Source organism: Protopterus annectens, chromosome 14.part0 (genome assembly GCF_019279795.1).
Source record: "Protopterus annectens isolate FY-2018-M chromosome 14.part0, PAN1.0, whole genome shotgun sequence".
Lineage (NCBI taxonomy): Eukaryota > Metazoa > Chordata > Ceratodontiformes > Protopteridae > Protopterus > Protopterus annectens.
Window position 1 is genome coordinate 953,335,596 of NC_056748.1, and position 15,841 is coordinate 953,351,436.

Below are 15,841 nucleotides of genomic sequence, written 5' to 3' on the forward strand. Positions count from 1 at the left end.
AATACTGATTGGATATGCAATTGTGTTTGATGCGAGTCGTAAATATTCTGGGGGCAGATTATCAGCGGAGCGAGAGCAGGGTTTGAGTTTGTTTAAAAGTTTGAATATAAGGGAGGTGGGAAGAGGGTGAATGGAAAATGAAGGTTTTGAGGGAGTATTAGTAAGTAAGCAATACCACCAAGAAGAAATGTCAAAAATACAAGAAAAAAGGCTACAAACCAGGAGAAATAGAAGTCAAATTTATTAAAAGACTTAGCACCTTGGCTTACACAGCCTTCAAAGAGTAAAATACACTTTACAAAATAGCCTTAAATACAATAGTCATAATTACCAATAAAAATACCCCACACACAATTAATCAATAATTAAATTACATACTTCCAATTACACTCCTTGTTAATCCCAAAGGGCTCCAAGGTACCAAATTTCAAAATAAAGAGTGTTTCTTTTTTTGAAAGCTTGTTTTGCAGACTCGTATATTCTCCTAAACATACCTCTACCTTATCTAGAATACAGCCTTTAAGATTGTTAGGGTTGGAATTATGGTACTGTTAAAAAGTGACTACCCAAAGGACTTTCCAATTTTTTTTTTTTGATATCTCTCACATGTTCTTGTAATCGAACTTTGAAACTCCTATATGTTTCTCCAATATAAAACAAATTGCAAGTGCATTTCACTAAGTCTGGTGTAGGGGTTGTGTTATTATTAAGTAAGCAATTAGTTGTATATTGGGAGTTTGAGCATAAGTTTGCTCATAGGTTCATAGGTAGGTACCAGACTATTGGCCCAAGGGCCTAAGTAAGCCTAGGCAACAAGATTCTCTGGCATACACTACCCAAGAAAGTTATTTTCCTGTGTCCCTGTCAAGCAGAGCCACAGAAGTGATCCCCGGGGTGTATTTCCTATTTCCCATCCACTCATCAAAATTTTTCTTGAAAAGCGCTAATGAGGAACTTTGCTTGACATAGATGGATAGCTTGTTCCAGAGTATGGGAAGTCTCTGGGACAGGAATCTATCCCTCCAGCATATCCTGTTTATTGTGGTGACAGGATTTAGGTCCCTAGAGCGTGTAGCTCTGAGGGATTGGGATTTCTTTAGGTGTAGCATGTCCAACAGCTCTGGGTTTCACATAGCCTTATATGTTAGGCAGAGATTGCCTCAGAGTAGGCAATATGCTATGGAGTAAAGTTGGAGTTTTTTGAGACAGTCAGTGTAGGGCATCTGTTTGAGGCCAGTAATCCTCTTTGTGAGGTACTTCTGTGGCCTTTCCAGCTGCTGCAGATGTCGTATGAGGTACATTTCAAAAGGGGCATTGTACTATATACTGTGTCTAATGAGTGTTGAGTAGAGGGGAACAATGACCTCTTTTTTCCTGGATGAGAACCCTTTTGTGATGAGGTGTGCCACGTAGAAGGATTTCCTGACTACTGTGGCAATGTGATTATCAAAGGAGAGACTATTGTCCGCCTGGGTCCCAAGGTCTTTTATCACACATTCAGCGTTAAGTAGACTGCAGCCTATGTGGTAGTTCATGGGTACAGAGTTTTTACCAAAGGGGATGACAATGCACTTTTTGGCATTGAGCTTGAGACCACGGCTCTGACACCAGGCATCTGTCTCAGTGAGGCCCTTCTGTAGGATATCCACATCATTTGGGGACTTGACTATGGCTCCTAGTTTGCAGTCATCTGGAAACTTTGTTAGCCAAAGGCCTTCTGTGTTAACCTGTACTTCAGAGAAGTAGATACCAAACAGGAGAGGTCCCAGGACTGAACCCTGTGGTACTCCATTTGTCACTGGTTTGAAGTCAGATTTGGAGTCCCCAACTTTTATAGTGTGGGTTCTGTCAGTAAGCCAGTTGGCAATGCATCTTGTGATGTAGGGATTTATACCTAGTTTAGTGAGTTTAGCTATAATTCCAGAATGGGGGATGGTGTTGAAAGCCTTGGTGAGTTCAAGATAGGCTGTGTGAACTACCTTACCCTCGTCTACAGCTTTGGTGACTGCCTCAAAGAAGTTGATCAGGTTCAGGAGGCATGATCTGCCTTTCACAAACCCGAACTGGGTGGGGTCCAGAGATTGGAGGTTACCAATGTCTTTGTTTATGAGTTCCATGATGATACGTTCCATGGCCTTACAGACCAGGCTCGTCAGGCTAATAGGGCGATAGTTCCCAGGATCAGTGGTGGCTCCTCCTTTGTGGAGTGGGATACCTGTTGCTGTGCGCCATTTAGTGGGCACAAAGCCTGATGTGAGGCTATGATTGAACATGGTGCTTAGGTGGGGAGCCAGATTGCTCTGAAGTTCAAGTAAAATGCAGCCTGGGATGTTGTCCAGTCCCATGGATGCTGTGTGTTTGGCTTTAAATAGTGCAGCTTTTACCTGCATAGTTGTGATTACAGGGACTGTGCATTCTTCCTGTATAGATATGGGCCCTTTAGAGGGTGAGAGGGGGGTAAAGTTAGCACTGAACCTATCTGCCAGGATGTTGGCAATATCAGTTGGTTCTGTAATTTTCGAGCCATTGTGCTGTAACTCAGAGCAGATCTGGGTGTTGCCATTGAGATATAGAATGTTTTGTGGTTGTGCCTAGAAACAGTGGCAATTTTGTTTTCATAGCTTGCTTTGGAGGATCTTATAAGGGATCGCAGCTTCTTAGTGAGGCTGACCAGGGAACTCCTTCACTCATGGGATTTTACTCTCTTTTGCAACAGTTCCTTCCTTCTGTTGTAGAGTTTGTTTATGTCAGGGGACCACCAGATTGGCTTCCATTTTTTTGGAGAATAGCATCTTGGTTCTGTTTGGGATAGCACGATCCATGCTCTCGTGTAAGTGCTTATAGAGTGCATTTGTGTAGGATTCAGCAGTCATAGCTGTATTTTCCATCTGCATGGGTGTCATGAAGTTCACCACTTCTGTCTTAAGAAGCATGAAGTTGGGTTTGGAGAAATGTTTTACCATGGTTTCCTTAATGGGGGGAGGGTTGGATGTGGATATCTAGGGTGATTAGTTTATGGCTGGATCTGACCAACGAGGAGTTGACTTCAGGTGTGGAACACCAGTCACTCATGTTGGTAATGACTAGGTCTAGGATATTGCTGCCCCTGGTGGGGGTGTGGGTAAGTTGATCCAGAGCATTGGAATTTATGAATTCCAGGAAGCTTGGAGCGAAGGAGTTGGTACATGAGTAGCTTTCCCAGTTATGGTGGGGTAGTTGAAATCGTCCATTATTAGGGTGTTTGGTTGAACCCTAATATTTTCCAGTATATCAAGAAAAGAGGAGTGGGAATCCTGGGGCATGGTGGGGGATCTGTGGCAAGCTACAGTTTGGATTGCTGTTTTGCCAAGAGTTAGTTGCACTTGGATAACCTTGGATGCATTATGCTGAGCAACTAGCCTGGAGGTGTGGATATCCTTAATGAATATGGACACACCTCTGCCTTTGCTTAGATGGCCGAAAGGTGTGGTATGAGTTATAACCTAGTAATGCAGGGGTGCTCTCTGGAGCCTTGAACCAGGTCTCAGTCACTGCGCAGATATCGATGGTCTCCATTTTAAGGAGTGCCTTGAGGGAGTGCATTTTGAGATTTAGACTTCTAGCATTGAGTATCATTACCCTCAGTTTTTGCTTGCCTGTTCCAGTTATGGTGATAAATTTGTCATTTGAACCTTGCCTAAAAAAGGCACTATAGGGACGGCAAGAGCTTTAGCCAGTATCCAGAATCCCAGAGATGACAGGTGCAGGCCATCTCTGGCAAAGCATCATGGTCTGTCAACCATGTCGTCCCAGACAGACAGATACTGAATTCCCTTAGAATGACACCAGAAGATTAGCCAATTGTTGAAGTCAATCATTTTGTCCTTGTACTGCAGTATCATTCTGGATGATGGCAGGATGCTACTCAAGGCTATGGTCATACCTGCATTGGTTACAAGATCGGAGAGCTCTTCCATGTCTTTTTTCATGTAGTCCAGGGAGGTACATCTCAGGTCATTCACACAAACATGGACAATGACAGAGTCATATTTCTACTTATTGTGGACTGACCTGAGTGGGTGGGTTATGTAGCAGATCCTGGCACCCGACAGGCAGCTGACAGTAACTTTCCCATTGTTTAGCCTGGTGAGTGGGACATCAGTGTGCCTGACTATAGAGTCAGCTATGACTAGTGTGTTGGGTACGTTGTTTTGCCTTTTAGGCTGTGGTTGAGTGGCACACTGAGTCTGTGGGCTATGTGTCATTTGGTTTGCACTGGGAGATGGAGGTTGCTTGCTTTTTTGCTTTGGAAGTCTCTGTTGCTTGAGCAGATTATTATTGAGAGCCTCTATGAATGTTTTTGTATTTCTATGTGTGGATTTTGGTGATGTAGGTTTAGTGGGACTATGTGATGAGTGTGGTGTGGTGCAAGTGTTTACCTTCTCCTCTTGACTGTCAAGTTCAGTCTTGGCTGGTGAGAGCTTTACCTCTAGTTTGGCTAGATAAGTGCATCTCTCACAGGTTGTAGTGTAGGGTGGTAGGAGGAGAGGGTTGTCTGTGTACATGAGGCAATTGCTGCATTGCCCCAAGATGCCCAGATTCATCAGATAGACAGGAGAGAACACTGGGAGCTGACCCCTGGACATGCCTGAATAAAAAATTATTTTCCTCTAGCCAAGTGAGGAAAGTGAGTACAAGAGCTGTTTATCTCAAAGCAAGTGAGGAAAGTAAGTACAAAAACTGTTTTCCTCTAGGTAATGAGGAAGGTTGAGTGCTGTAGTAATTTGTAGCCTATTTAGTGCTTACAACACGTTCTAAACAAATGCTGAGCACGAATAAGCAAATTAAAGTGCTAAAACTAAGAATCTGTATCTGAACTAGACTAGTTGCAAGAAAGAAACAAGTGCAAATGTGGGCTTTTAAATCAGAACATCAAGAGAGATGGAAAAATTGCCCAAATGGCCAATAACTACAATTTCTGGGCCAGAAACCACTCCTTATGTGGTAGATAGGTTACCTAGTGCTTACCACTCCCATTGATAAGCTAGTAGGCTTCGCTCCAACACAGACAGGCTTGGGGGCCTCAGAAGCTTACAGACAGTCCTGGATATAGCAAATCTGTATCTGGACTAGACTAGTTACAGGAAAGGCAGGAAGCAAGTGTAATTTTTTTGTTACAGTTAAGCAGAACACAGGGAGATTCTAGCAAAGTTTTTTTTTTTTTTTTGATGAGTCTTTGCTTAGCTTTTGAATGGTAGTTATGAAATGGGTGTTAAAGTCATATGAAGTTTGTTGTGGAGCCTTATCGGTTACAGGGGATGGGTTTTGTAAAGTGCCAGGATTAAGTAGAGCAGTGACTGACTGTTTTGGATTGTTGTTTAAGGTGGATAGCTGTAAGGAAAAGTAGTTTTTTTTATCCTGTATGACTAGGTTTTTGGCTTTATTTCAGAGTTGTTTGTAAATAAGTTCATTTTGTGTATCTATCTATCTATCTATCTATCTATCTATCTATCTATCTATCTATATAGGTTTACCTTCATAATGCCGAATACATTATGGTCGACCCCACTTCTGCGAATACTGAAGTGCAACTGTCCAAAACGTTGAACACCACATTTTCGAACGGCAAAATCTCACCCCCTTTTTTACCCATGGTAGCACTGGTGTGGGGGTGTAGCATGGTCAGAAATGTCAAAATTCAACTTTTATTTGACATTTGAAAGGTTTTGCGGTTCTGGTTTCACGGAAACGGTCCGATGATGTGGCTGGTCGATCATATGTGATTGACAATATGAAGGTAAACCTACATAGATATATATATATATATATATATAATACACACACACACACACACACACACACACACACACACACACACACACACACACACACACACACACACACACACACACACACACACACACACACACACACACACACACACACAGACGTTGCAGGCGGCAGGGCAAGTTGCAGTGGCATTCATTCCCAGTCTCCAATAAATTTTCCAGGAGTGCAGTGAGAGCCCAAGAACTATTGTGCCCTTTAGTGATCTAATATCTCTTTGACTGATTACCAAGCTTTCCTCAGCACTGTGTAGCTCTAGATGGCCTTCCACCCCTGCAGCAAGACTACATACTCCCCATGGTATCTGCTGCAGACAGCCACACTTTAACACAGGTCACGCTGACAGCAGAGAAGAGCCTGGTGTTCCAGAAGCTCACTGGTAGGTGACCACCCAGTAGAACATACTTATTTTGTCACACCTGTGCTAGGACCAGCAACAAATGTTGAATGGCAGATACGCCTGTAGCTCATCAAGAATTCTAAAAAAATCTTCACTGCCAAGTTTCTTAAAGCATATCCCTATTCTGATCTATTCACTGTCAAAACAACTATTGATATACTAACAAATGTAACCTACCCTTACCTAAATGAGCAGTGAAAGTGGTCCACATATATTGGTAATAAGCTGCTGCTACCTTTGAGTTATAACCGGTAAGAATTCTACCTACAACTATTTTTCCACCTCATTGGAGTCCCTGGTTTCCAGGCTTAGCACATCCCATAATAAATATGGTGAATGAAACAGATAATTGTTACTACTTCATAAGGAGGTGCAGTGTTTACAGCAGCATTTTGAATGTCCATTTCATTGCAGCCATCTCACGTCAGGCTTAATTGCACTACGATCCATTGTGAACAAGAAGTTACTTGTATAGGGCACTTCTTTAAATTCGTACCAAATCAGTCTGTGTTATTTCAGTCAGGCACTATATTAGTTCTAGATGACTTTCATCTGATATGTTGGGCATACTCTGTAAAACATTGCACACCGCTGGAAAACTTACTTTTTGTAAGGGTTTTCCAGATTTTCCATATCTGACACTTATTTAACTTCATACGGCCCTGCATGGTTTGGAAAAGATAGATACACTGATTTGTGTTCTTACTTTGTCAAGAAATGCTGAGGTGTTTAAATATGAAATGGTAAAATGTGTATAACTGTAATTCAGTGATATAAAACTGATAATGATATTGCTTCTTTCTTTTTATTTATTTATTTCTATTTCATGACTGGGAAAGCCTAACTGGACACAGAACCCCTTTTCAGCATAGGCGGGATAAGGAAATCTCCAGAGTTGCAATAATACATGAAACAAAGTCACAACAAGAGAAACATGAAATAATACATGAATCAAACTATAAAACCAGTTTCTAAGGAATGCTAACAATGCTGCAAGTATTAATATTAGAAAGTATATTTAATGTGAAGAATTAGTGCCAGTGAACATAGGAGTAGTTGTAACTGGATAAATTATTTACAAAGGACTCATATGGTTATCCCAATTCAATGCCAACTTTACCCGTCTCTCCCCCCTAAAGGACCAATCACAATACCACAGGAATGCCAAGAACCCAGCATTACTGCAGCACAGGTTAAAGCTGCATTGTCCAAGGCCAAGAATACAGCTTCCATGGGACCTGACAATATCCCTGGATGTGTTCTACATGAACTATAAAGTGAACTGGCACCATATCTGTGTGCTCTGTTCAATCACAGCCTCACCTCATGGTTTGTCCCTACCGAATGGCGCACTGCTACAGTCATCCCTCTCCATAAAGGGGGAGCAACTACAGACCCTGGGAATTATCACCCCATTAGCCTGACGAGTCTGATATGTAAGGCTATGGAGTGCATCAAAAAGGGCCTAATTAACAAGGATATAGGGAATCTCCAAACTCTATATCCCACTCAATTTGGTTTTGTGAAAGGTAGATCATGCCTGCTCAACCTGGCTGACTTCTTTGAGTCAGTCACCAGAGCTGTGGATGAGGGCAAGGCAGTTCATACAGCTTACCTCAATCTGGCCAAGGCCTTTGATACCATTCCCTATTCAGGAATTATTGCTCACCAAACTAGACATCAGCCCCTATATCACTAGGTGGGTTGCAAATTGGCTCACAGATAGAACCCACAGTGTGAAAGTAGTGGACTCCAAGTCAGACTGCCGACCAGTCATGAGTGGAATCCCACAGGGATCAGTCCTACTTCTCAGAAGCCCATGCCAACACTGAGGGACTCTGGCTGACCAAGTTTACAGATGACTGCAAGCTGGGAGCCTTTATTAACTCCCCAAGTGATGTAGACAGTCTACAGAAAGACCTCACTGAGACCAATGACTGGTGTCAAAACCATGGCCTTAAGCTTAATGCCATAAAATGCACTGTCATCCCCTTTGAGAAAAACTCAGTTCCCACTAATTACCACATCAATGGGAGCCCACTGAATACTGAAGGCATTATAAGAGATCTGGGGACTCAGGTTGACAGCAACCTCTCTTTCGACCATCACATTGCCACTGTGGTCAGAAAGTCCTTCTATGTGGCACATGTCATTACCAAGGGTTTTGCATCCAGGAAGAAAGAGGTCATCATCTCTCTATTCTTCCCTCATTAGGTCAATCATTAAGTATAATGCCCCATTTGGCATGTACCTCACTAGACACATGCAACAGCTGGAAAGGCCACAAAAGTGCCTCACGAAGAGGATCCTAGGCCTTAAACACATGTCCTACATGGACAGACTTAAGTTTCTCCAACTATTCTCTGTCTCATATCGTCTACTAAGAGGAGATCTCTGCTTGACTTACAAAGCCATGTCTGACCCAGCTCTGTTAGAAATGTTACATCTAAAGGAATCCCAATCCCTCCACACCACATGCTCCAGAAACCTCTACCTCATTACCACAATCAACAGAACATGCTGGAGGGACAGGTTCATAACCCAGAGACTGCCCATGCTCTGGAATAGACGTCCCATACATGTTAAGCAGAGCACCTCACTGGGCCTCTTCAGAAAAAATCTTGATGAGTGGATGGGAAATAGAAAGTTTATTTTTATTTTATTTATTTTATTTTTATTTAACATTTGTTGAAATGCTCCAGATTCCCCGGGGATCACCCCAGTGGCTCTACTTGATAGAGGTACTGGGAAATAACATCCGGCGGCATGATGCCAGGGAACTTCTATGGGCTAGGCTTGTAAAGGCTCCAGGGCCATTAGCCTAGTACCTATGAACCAATATATTTGCCTATCACCAGGATAGGTCAGAGAGAAAAAGATGGAGTGCTGAATCACATAGGTGATTGTTAGTTTGAGTCTATATTGAATTCTTCCAGGATCACAGTTTCTTGGCAGATTTTCAGGTTATCCAGGTAAGTATATTATTGATAATGGAGATGTTGTTTCTTGAGTGAATGCAAGATATTAAAGTAGATGCTTTCTGGGTATTTCGACTAAGAAAAGTGATAAGCACTTCACTGCGTTATTAAATTGGAAGACTGTCTGTGAATAGGAGGTTAGATGTAATGAGTTGGAGAAAAGAAGGGCAATTTCTCCACATTTTTTGCCATTTCTATTGCTCTGTAGTTGTGAATTCTTGTACTAATGTTGACAAACTTAAGATGGGCTGTTTTAATCTAGGTTTTGACCATTTTTTATACTTTGGATTTAATATGTAAACAGTGAGAATTTTGGATATGATGTAAGTTTGTCTTTGTGTCCCATAAATTAGGACTGGACATGTTGAGGTGTGTTTGTGGGCTATTGTTGGCACCTGGGTTATTTAAACAAATGATGTATATGGTGTGTATGTGAGTGTGTGAGTTGTTCAGATATATTATATGCAAACGTAGACATGTGTTCAGTTACAGCGTAAGGGGAAATTGGTACAGAAGTGTTCTTGATGTGTCATGACAATATGTATGAATGAGTGGATTTAGAGAGAATGCAGTCATGGTGCAGGCTGGAATGATATGATGTTATGAGTGACATTGATAATAGTGTTATTATACGTATTAGAGTTTGTAGCATTTTAATATGGCTTAGTTTAGCAATGTTTATTTAATTAAAAGCTACTGAGCTGTAGAAGTAGTATATAGTGATATTGATAGGAATTTATTTTGATTAATAGTTTTGAATGTGCAGTGATGGTGTAGATTTGGAACAGCTTTTATACTGGGTTAATGTGGCTACTATAGTTTGAAGAAATACATTATAAATGAGAATAGAAAATGAAAAATGGAGCTGAATGGAAAGGAATTAGTGAATAGAAGTTAACTGGTGAGGAATTGGTATTGGGGCAGTGCAGTAAATTGGCTGCATGTTGGAGTGTGATGTGTGAGTGGATGAAAATAGGAAAGATGGAGGGGATGGGGAGGAGTCAGTGGATGAAGCTGCCTAGTAAGGAATCAGTACTGGGCTAGAGCAATAAATATACTCTGTTGCTGTGTAAAGCATGAGTGGAAGAAGTGCTATCATGTGCTATCATGTGTGTACGTGATTGGTTCAAAGAGCGCTGGGGAGGGTTAGATTTAAAATAAATGTGTAGAAAGTAAGGTGGGTTAGATTTAGGGGCAGTGTAGGGGACAAATTATGGGTGAGTACAAAAAGGCTGAACATAGTGGGATTTCCCTTCCTATGGTTTTCCAAAACAATCTATGCTGCAGAATTGTCAGAGACAAAGATAAGTCCCATAAACCATTTATGATGTAGAATGACAGAGAAAAAGGGAAGTTCCTAGTACTCTAACTGCTTCAGGTGTGTCACAGCTTTTAATTTTATTTTTATGTGGGCATCGTTTATATGAGATCTGTTAAGTCAACCAGAATGTTGCTGTTCTAATTATATGTTCCATTAGAAGCATGGGAGATGCTGTTTCAGGATTGTATTTTGCAGGTTGGAAAAGTCTCAGTAGAAAATTAAATTCAGTCTGAGGGAATGGCTTTCACTTTCTGGAGATTTTACTCTGTTAAAGTAAACTCTGCTAAAAAGCTAAACTGGATTTCACTAAATAAGGAATAACAACTGGGGGGGTGGTCTCCACACATTTTAGCAGTGCAGTAAAACTGTTCCAATGCAACAGTGAAGGAAAATGTTTTTTCAACTCTAAAGATAATTGGATTTCTACAACTATAAAATGGCATTTTTTTTCAATCATGGCAAACCAATGCTCTTGCAGCATGCTACAGAGAGTGCAGTTTTGCATATTAATCTTTTTGTACTGTCATGTTGGACCAGCACATTTTATCTCCAACCTTTTCCCTGCATTTAGTTATTCTGAAATTTAATTTACTTGGCTTCAGTAGCATTTGTTTCCTTAGCTCAGAAGAAATAATAACTTCACCACATTTGAATAACAGACCTTGAATGCAGAATGTTTCCTTTTTGAATGAAAAATATGAACTGCTTATTGGATGGAGCTGTTTCATACTATCTGGGCATCCTGATATTACAACTTCAAGCCACAACTGCATTTCAGTGCCACCTCTCAGAACAGCTTACATTTTCTGCAGATCCCAGGTGTCTCTGGTTTGTATGTCATGACCAAAATAACTTCTGGATTCTCTTTTAGAGACTCAAAGGTAGTTACTAGGCAAATGATACATTAGACCTCTGAGGAGCCTAAACCAGTTTTCCAACTCCCCCAGAGTGCTGTCTGGTTAAGTGATTTGAGCAGGACCACACAGCAGGCAAATAATGGCTGCAGGAATTAAACCATGTACCACAAGAAGCAGCTCCTTAACTATCTTAGCCTTAATCCTCTGTGTTAACAGACTTTTAGACAGTTTTTATTCCAGTGTCTCCTTAGATTATTAGAAACATGCATCATCTTTCTTGGTTTGTACTGTACAAACACTCTTCAAAGGCTTTGCGACTTGTCTTGACTTCACTATTTTACAATACGCATTTATGAAATTTCTGAGAACCAAACCCTATGGCTGACAGCTATTTATTTACTGAATTTGTTAACTGGGATAGAGCAGTGATCAGCACTGGCCAATTTTAATCTCATCCCAGGACGCTACAGATAATAAACATTAAGATGCAGAACAATAAACAGAAGGTGTTATTTCTTTCTCTGTCTGCACATATCTGGTCTGTACATTTGTCAAGTGGTCTTTCTGCAAAGGGGTTGCATCTACTTGCAATGCAGATACATGTTAAAGAATTACATTTCTTACTAAGCTGTTTTCATCAAGTCAACTCAGAAGCCATGATCAGTAATTTAACTGTAAAACATGAAGTGCAGCAAGTCTGGCAAGCAATCTCTGGAGATTGAGAAATATATAATAAAACGCAGTCTTCTACAGTTATTTACATGAAAACAAACAGTGCTCCCAGGTCATCCCTGAAAAGGAATTACTGTGTCCAGGAGCTTCTCACATTTTATGACAAATACTTGATATTTAAAGTTACATTTCAAGAAACTCTAAGTTCCCGCAGTTTATGCTTTAAAACTGTACGAATTCCCTTCTCGTGCATTATTCTTCACCTAAGTCACTGATTCAGAGAAATATCCTTTGATTTTGAATGAATACCTGCTCATCCTGTGAGAGCTCCATTTGTGCCTGACAGAGTGCTTCTTAAACAATCTGAATTACAGAGCTACATAAGTATATTTTGCACTTTATCTAATTGCTCAGTGTTTCTTATCAGCACTACACTGGTTGGATTTATTTGCTTATCAGTACTGCATTATTTTTTATTAATTTGTGTAACAGTTCTGCTCTAGTTTACTGCGCTGTTTTTATTTATTTGTTTGAATGAATTATTTACTTTTCTGTGTCTCCATTTATATATTTGCTGATCTGTGGTTGAATTTTTGTTTTCTCCCACCCTCTTACCCAATTGTTGTTGTGTTCTTATGGTTTGTGGCTTTTGCAGTTGCCCGCCCCTACTGTAAATTTGATAAGGGACACTCTTCCCAGTCCCATCTCATTAGCTAATTCTACCTAATGCATAGATCATTTTGGAAGGTCAAACCCCTTAGCTCCTTAACATTGAATTTTCTTCTGTTCCTCCTCTATCCCTTTCCAATTTACTAAAAAAAAAAAACACTTTATTCAGCTTCTTTTACTGTATTTGTGTTTCCTCCTCCTACTCCATACTTCATCTTGCTTTTTCTGCTACTTACTGCAACTTGTTCTCTAAAGTGTTCAATTGCATTTTTTCTGTTGCATTTGTTACTGCTTGTTTATTGTAAGCGTTATTCTAAGCCTCTTAGTTTTGGTATAAGCACATGGGCTTTAGGCTAACCCCTTAGCTCTCCCTGGCTTTCTCTCTCAGATTCTGAAAAATATGCATGTACAATCCTACAGTTTCTGAGATAGTGTAGCAACTGCCTTATGTACACAGACAACCACCTACTACTACCACCTAGGAACACAATTTGTGAGAGATCCAATTACATTAGGAACCTAGAGTCAGTGCTCGCTCCCTCACAAGTCAGTATATCTGGCACTGAGAAGGTTGTCAGCACAATCACTACATCTCAAACACCATCCACACTTACAAAACACACACCCACATATGTGGAGGTCCTCAACAAAAACATATCCAAACAAAGGAGACCTCTGAGGCAAAAATCTCAGAGGCAAAAACACACGTGATCTCCACAGCCTTCCACACTACATACCATGCATAGTTCACACACTTAGTCTCACAACCACTAAGGATTAACGATAAACCCAACATATTAGTCATAGGAGACTCAATTGTGAGACACACAAATATGCCTCTCACTAGGCTGGATAAGGAGAAAGTCACAGTTAACTGTCTGTCAGGGGCCATAATCCACCATATCACATACGCACTCAAGTCTCTCAACAGCAGGTACTGTTATGACTCTATCATACTCCATGTTGGTATGAATGACTTGAGACGTACCTCCCTGGACTATACGAAGAGAGACATGATTGAACTCACTGAATATGTGTCCCAGGCAGGTATGTCCCTAGCCTTAAGCAGCATTCTGCCGCCACCCAGAATGATGCCTCAATACAAACAGAAAATGATTGACTTTAACAATTGGCTTATTGCTGGTGTCATTCCAGGAGGATCCAGTACCTGACAGCCTGGGAAGATATGATCAACAGACCACGATGCTTTGCCAGAGATGGCCTGCATCTGTCTCACTTGGTTTCAGGTTTCTGGCAAAGGCCCTTGCCTCCCCCATAGTGCCTTTTTTAGAAAAAGTGACGAGGTTAAAACTACCAACATAAAAATTTCAACAATACCTACATTAAAGGTCATGCTGCTAAATGCTAGGAGTCTAAACATGAAACTGCAAGTATTCTTAACCTTGGAAAATGCTGACATATGTGCAGTCACAGAAACCTGATCCAAAGCTGCAGAGAACACCCCAGCCAACACATCCTATCATACATTCAGACCCCTAACTGTGGGTAGTAAATCCACAGGAGGTGGAGTTTCAATATATATATTAAAGACATACACATCTCCAGGCTGGTCAAACAGTATGACACACAGGAGACACTCCAGGTGCAGTTAACCATTGACAAGCCCCCTATACAAATCATAGCTAGCTACTGGCCCCCAAATCTGACCCAAGATGCCCAAACTGCCTATCTAGACCTCTTTGAATCTATCAAGATTCAACCCCATTTGGTGGCCTGATTACGGTCAGATAGGTAGCTTTTATACCATGTAAGAGTGGATGAACTGAGATGGTAGGTAGGAAGTATGTTTAGGAGAAGCTGGTGGGACACAGTGTCAAATGCCTTTGACATGTCAAGGAAGATGGCTGAGACTAGGAGACTATTGTTCATGAGGTGATCAATGATGTCGGTAAATGATATTAAGGCTGTATTAGTACTGTGCTTGGGCCTGAAACCATGCTGGGTGCAGCATAGTAGGTTGTTATTGATAAGGTGATTTTGGAGTTGTTGGTGAATGCATTTCTCTAGGATTTTAGCCGAGGGTGGGAGGATGGCAATGGGTCAATAGTTTGTGATTTCCCTGGAGGGGCCACCCTTGTGGAGGGGGATGATATGTGCTATTTTCCAGAGGTGAGGTACATATTGTTCCGAGACAGAATGATTGATAAGAAGAGATATATGATAGGCAATAGATGGGGCAGCAATGCTTAAAAATTAATTGGGGAGCTGTTCAGCAGCTAGGCAGCTTGGCTTAAGTTTGCTGAGGAGCTTTTTTATATAAGACGTTTGGATGGGTTTGAAAGAGAAGGAGGAAGATGTGTCAGAGATTGAGGGGGTATTGAGAGAGGTAGGTTTTGGTGGTTATCTAGGAGGGAGGTGATAGATTTAATAAAGTGGGTGTTGAACTGAGATTCTATAGATTCTGAGGTATTGGATGTGGTGGAGGTGGGGATGGAGGTTTTACCTGGGTTAAGGAGGTAGGTAATAGTTTGCCAGAATTTTCGAGGGTTGTGAAGGTGCCTTGCTTGAGAGGTATGGAAGTATTGTTTTTTTTTTTTTTGTCATTTTTATGGATTTTCTTGTTTTGTTCCTTAGCTGCTGGTATTTAGTCCAATCAATTTTGTTTTTGGTGGATTGGTGTAGGGCTTTAGCTTTGACTCTTTGCTTGATGAGCAGATTAGTGGCATGGGAGAGCCAAGGTAGTTGTTTGAATTTGATGCATACTTTTCTTATGGGGGCCAGACTATTTAGGAGTTCAAGCAATTTGCTATTAAAATATTCAACTGCAAGATCCAGGTTGAGATTTCTTAGGGGTGACCAATCACACTGATGTAGCAGTAGGTTGAAAGTATCAGGGGAGAAATGTTTTTTACAGTGGGTGTATTTGATGGGTGAGATAGGTTCAGTTTTAATTCTTTTTTAGTAAATAGGTGGGGGAGTGATCACTAAGGCTGATTGGTAGGCAGCCACCTTGGTCATTCAGGTTGGGTTTGTTGGTCAATATCCAATCAAGCAGTGATTCTTTTTATGAGTGTTTGCCAAGTATGAGTGGGACAGTTTATGATTTGGGTATAGTTGTATAGATTGATAAAGTTAGTAGGGCAGTTTGAAGTTCAGG